A 5,518-nucleotide genomic window follows, 5' to 3' on the forward strand; every position below is an offset into this window, starting at 1 on the left:
CTTTTAGCATGAAAACAGCCATAGATAAAACATAAGTGAATGGGTGTGGCTGTGTTTCAATAAAACTTTATATTCAAAAACAGATGGTGGGCCAGATTTGACCCACAGGCTATAGTTTTCCAACCCCTGTAATAGTCTGTAAACTTCCAAGGAGCAGATGTTTCATCTGTTTTATTCTTCATTGTCTCTCCAGTGCCTAAAATATCCTTCACATAATAGGTACTCAATAAACATGTATCTAACAAATGAATTATCTACTCTCTGATACAGGTTCAGATTTTGCTTGAGTTGACACTGAGGTCATATGTCCAGGGCCACCAATATCATGGATGACGAGGACAAAGGTGTTAACTGGCCCTGGTTAACAAGATAAAAACCACAGAGTTTCCAGGGATCAAATATAATCTGGGAAGCAAAAGGAAAGGCAATCACCAGTTGCTTGAAAGAAGAAAGGAAGAGGGTGTTGGCACTTGGTAGGGCTTCAAGGAAGCTTTGAAAGTTTGGGAGAAATGGTAGGGGGATCTAAAAGGGGATTGCTCAGCTGAGGTTGGAGAGCATGAGTGAGAGGTGGCAATGACCCAGAGGGCAGTAGTTTCCTCTAACAAAGCCTGGAGCTTAGTGTCCCAGGTAGATTAGCCTAGAAGGGACATTGTTGGATATATCTATGCCACTTTTCTCTTTAAAATCCTCTGAAGATACGGCAGGAATGTGAGAGAGACCGCGATTTCAGTTACAAGACAGCTCTGAGCCCACTGCGTAGACAAGACGAGCAAAGCTCACCCTCTCGAGATGAAAAAGTTTAAGGACGAGAAATTATAATTTAAATTAAACAGTCGCAGACATGTCCAAGGAATATTGAGAGGATTTGATCCCTTAATGAATCTTGTGATAGATGAATGTATGGAGATTGTAACTGGGAGCAACAGAACAATATTGGAACCGTGGTAATACAAGGAAATAGTATCAACATGTTAGAAGCCTTGGAAGGAGTATAAATACTGGCTGCGTTCAGCAGAGAAACCAATTGCTTCCACACATCCCGTCTCCAAAGGGCCTGTTCTATTATGATGTAAAAATCAGGTTGTGTACAATTGTCATATTAAATTTTTTCATTAAAATAAAAATTTTAAAAACTCTGATGACTGCTAAGATCAGGTCCAAAATCCTCTGACTGACATATAAAGTCCTTCATCATTTGGTCCCAATCTACCTTTCTAGCCACTTCATGCCAACAACACTTTCCCAATGTGTATTGTTCCACATGGGGCCATTCACTGTTTCCCTCAACGGGCCTGGCATTTCACAACTCGAGGCCTTTGCTCTAGCTATTCTCTGCCCTGTGATGCCTGTCTTTTCCTCTCCATCCAGCAAATTCTTATCCCCCTTTGAGACATACACTGTGAAACCTTCATGGCTCACTTACCCAGAGAGTTTGTCTCTCATTCCACTGCTCTGCCATTACACTATATCCCAATTACTTGTTTGCATGTCTGCCTTTGTGCTGAGACAGGGAGCTCCTTGAAAGCCAGTTTTAATATTCTGGTGCTTAAGCAGAATTGGCAAAAAAGCAAATAGCCCATGATGCTGCATTGAAAGCAACTATAGCAGTATTTTGTCCTGCATTCTCTCTTGCTACACTAATTTTCCTTTTCGCACTTATCCTTCCCCAGCTGAATCTTCTATTTTGCTGTTCTCAGACCCAGACACAGGAGAAAACATCTTTATGAAATGTGGATAAGCTTATCTGTAAGAAGGGCCCCATGAATGTTTCGGTTGTGTTCTTAAATTATTGAATACCCAAACTCACGAAGACCCTTCAGAGAACTTTTCAATCCCACGTGCATTTTCAGGGAAATGTAGCTAGGATGTTTTTATCAGTTAATTTACATTTAACTTATCAACATAATGTACTTTTTTTAGTCATTATGCTCCACACGTTCCCTTAGGAAGCAGAATAATTTATTTTTACTCGGATAATAGTGTGTTGTTTTTGCCAATTGAAACATGGCACATAATAATATTGATTAAACCAAATTTCTAGTTTCTTCAAAATAAAGTTCCCAAATGAACACAATAGAGTTCAGGATCTCTGGGTTCGTAACCATCAGGGGACTACAGTGGAACCCGACCTTTTCTTTCTTTCTTTTTTTCCTTCTTCCTTCTTTCTTTCCTTTCTTTCATTCTTTCATCCTTTCTTTTTCTTCCCTTCTTCTCTTTCTCTCCCTCCCTCCCCTCTTTCCTCTCTATCTTGCTTTCCTTCCTTCTTACATTGTCTCTGTGAAACAGTTTCAGGTCATTATAATCATTTCATAATATTTTAATTTTATCATAATAAAAAAATATTTTTAAAAGCTATATGAGGGGCCGGCCCGGTGGCGTAGCAGTTAAGTGTACGTGCTCTGCTGCAGTGGCCCGGCGGGGTTCAGATCCCGGGCGTGCACCGACGCACCGCTTGTCAAGCCGTGCTCTGGCAGCGTCCCATATAAAGTGAAGGAAGATGGGCATGGATGTTAGCTCAGGGCCAGTCTTCCTCAGCAAAAAGAGGCGGATTGGCAACAGATGTTAGCTCAGTGCTAATCTTCCTCACAAAAAAAAAAAAAAAAGCTACACGAGATTACATGGAACACACTCAACACACACAAAGGTTGTAGCACCAAAATGAAACAATCTGAACATTGCAGTTAAACATCCTTCTGAACTTGACCTTTTGACATTTATTTCATAATAAATCTTGAAGAAGTAGACTCATTCTTCCCAAATTTTTCTCCCTTAAAACAGTTATCATGTACAAGTTTTCCTTTTGTAAATCAATCTGACCCCTTAAACAAAATGACAACTGTGACAAGCGATACTAATTTTCAAATAGACATGTTTATCCAACAACTATTTCCTGAGCAAGATACTATGTTGGACATGGGGAAAGATAACAAAAAGTTAGCTTCATATATCTTGAGAATCCACCAGATATGGTCCAGTTAACAGCAGGGAAATGAAGGAGGGGTTCAGCTCTGATAACAGACTCATCCACGGAAGTGGGGCAGACATTTGGAACCAACTTAGCCACAGATGCTGGGAGAAGGCCCAGTGAGAGGGCCATACTCTGTATCTGAAACATTCCAACAAACAACTGGGGGTAGCCTAGAAAAGTAGTCCCTCAGGTGGCCTTTATCAGGAAATAGGAACACTCCTAACCATGAGACACCTAATGACTATAGTTCAATCCCCTAGGAGCTTACAGAAAAGCTAAAAGAGCCAGTAAGTCAAGTCAACAGTACCAGTGAAGTCAGACAGTATGCACAGATGCAGTCATAATCTAAGCCTTTAGCAAGAAGCAAGAGTAAAGCAAAGCATCAGATCTTCAGTGACTAATAGTCAAACTACACACAGTGACTCAGGTACCAGGTATCAAGGTGGATGGTCCATTATTAGAACTGAGGCACAAAGTCAGAAACAAAACTTTAGGTTACTCTTGTCTCTCCTCAAAGTTGGTCCTGAAGGTTAGGGTGAGGTTGAATATGCTTTGAGGTTCAAGTTCAATCAGCATTGGGGAGGCAAGTACTGCAAAATCCAGCAAACAGGGCTGAGAATTGGTACCTGACCTCGTGAATTACACTGCAAGAACTGGGAAGTGGGGGAGATGGTACCCAAGAGGAAACATGGGTTACTGCTTTACCAAAAGAAGAGTTCATGGATATTAAGTTGGCAAAAACAAAACCTGTCCTCTACTGTGAGGTTCACCACAGTCCTGTTGTCTAAAGAAAAAAAGAATAGGAGGGGCCGGCCCTGTGGCTTAGCAGTTAAGTGCGCGCGCTCCGCTGCTGGCAGCCTGGGTTCAGATCCCGGGCGCGCACCGATGCACCGCTTCTCTGGCCATGCTGAGGCTGCGTCCCACATACAGCAACTAGAAGGATGTGCAAATATGACATACAACTATCTACTGGGGCTTTGGGGGAAAAAAAGGAGGAGTATTGGCAATAGATGTTAGCTCAGGGCCGGTCTTCCTCAGCAAAAAAAAAAGAGGTGGATTAGCCTGGATGTTAGCTCAGGGTTGATCTTCCTCACAAAGGGAAAAAAAAAAAAAGAATGGGAAAATGATGGTATGTATTCTGAGAGACTTAAGCTATAGATGCATACAAAATCATTAACTTCTGTGAGAGGCATGTGATTTTAATGTATTGGACAGGATTAACGACTTCACAGTTCATTGAAAGTTCTAAGTGAACTTTGATGAATGAGTTTCGCGTGTGAATGTGTAATGAACTTTGCTCTCTCTTAATTTCCCTCTCTCCCTGGCTATTTAAACTTAGATTTATAAAGCTATAAGCATATACTCACATGGGGCTGGCCCGGTGGTGCAAGCAGTTAAGGGCACGCGCTCCACTTTGGCAGCCCGGGGATCGTGGGTTTGGATCCCAGGCAGGCACCACCACACCGCTTGTCATGTCATGCTGTGGCGGTGTCCCATATGAGGTAGAAGAAGATGGGCACAGATGATAGCTCAGGGCCAATCTTCCTCAGCAAAAAAGAGGAGGATCGGCATCGGATGTTAGCTCAGGGCTGATCTTTCTCACAGAAAAAATATTTTTTAAAGCATGTACTTACAGTTTGTAGCATACAGCAAGTGCCTCGAGATCTTGTGACTATTCTTTCTGGTACTGCTAGGTCAATTCAGCTAATTCATGACACCAAGAATAAATAGATAAGGAGACAAACGCTATTGGAGATCAAACTCATGGCCATTTCCCATCTAGCCTAGGAGTAGAGAATGGATTGATTCTATGATCCCAAAATAATCCCTAGCTTCCTTTTACAGCCATTACAGATTTTCATCATTGGCCAATAGTTTGAGTTTTAGTTCTCAATCCAAAAGATTTTTCTTTTTTTCAAAATCATGCCTTCTTTTCTAACTGTGAGTTGAGGCCTATCAGTAGGTTATAAAATCATTTCAGTGGGTCAGAACTAGAGTTTTTAATTGAACAGAAGAGAATAAAATAGAACTGAAGAGTAGAGAAGATAAATAAAAGAAAGAAAACTTTTGTTTTGGTTTTGTGTGTGTGTGCTGGGTCCTGATATAATATGTATTTCTTTCTGTAGATTACAGTTTAAAAAATAGATGAAGGGGCCAGCCCGGTGGCGCAAGCGGTTAAGTGTGTGGGTTCTGCTGCAGCGGCCTGGGGTTCGCTGGTTTGGATCCCTGGCATGCACCAATGCATTGCTTGTCAAGTCAGGCTGTGGCCACGTCCCATATAAAGTAGAGGAAGATGGACACAGATGTTAGCTCAGGGCCAGTCTTCCTCACGAAAAAAAAAAATAGATGCAGACATAGACACAGATATAGATATAAATATAGATATATAAAAGAAATAGCTGGCAAACTCTCCCCAAAATACTATCACCAGCCCCATGGGAGGCCCCTTCACCTTAATATTTATGGGCCTCAACAAAAATACAATCATGATAAAATGACCACCTTTGGCAACAAGCCCAGGGATAACCAAAAGTTAAAACAGAGAGAACA

General features: G+C 41.5%; 1 pseudogene; it reads left to right on the plus strand.

The window, feature by feature from the left end:
* Positions 1-774: 774 nt before the first annotated feature.
* Positions 775-995, plus strand: LOC101406676 (small nuclear ribonucleoprotein G pseudogene; annotated as a pseudogene).
* Positions 996-5,518: the final 4,523 nt, after the last annotated feature.

Source organism: Ceratotherium simum, chromosome 25 (genome assembly GCF_057802395.1).
Source record: "Ceratotherium simum simum isolate JZ-2026a chromosome 25, ASM5780239v1, whole genome shotgun sequence".
NCBI lineage: Eukaryota > Metazoa > Chordata > Mammalia > Perissodactyla > Rhinocerotidae > Ceratotherium > Ceratotherium simum.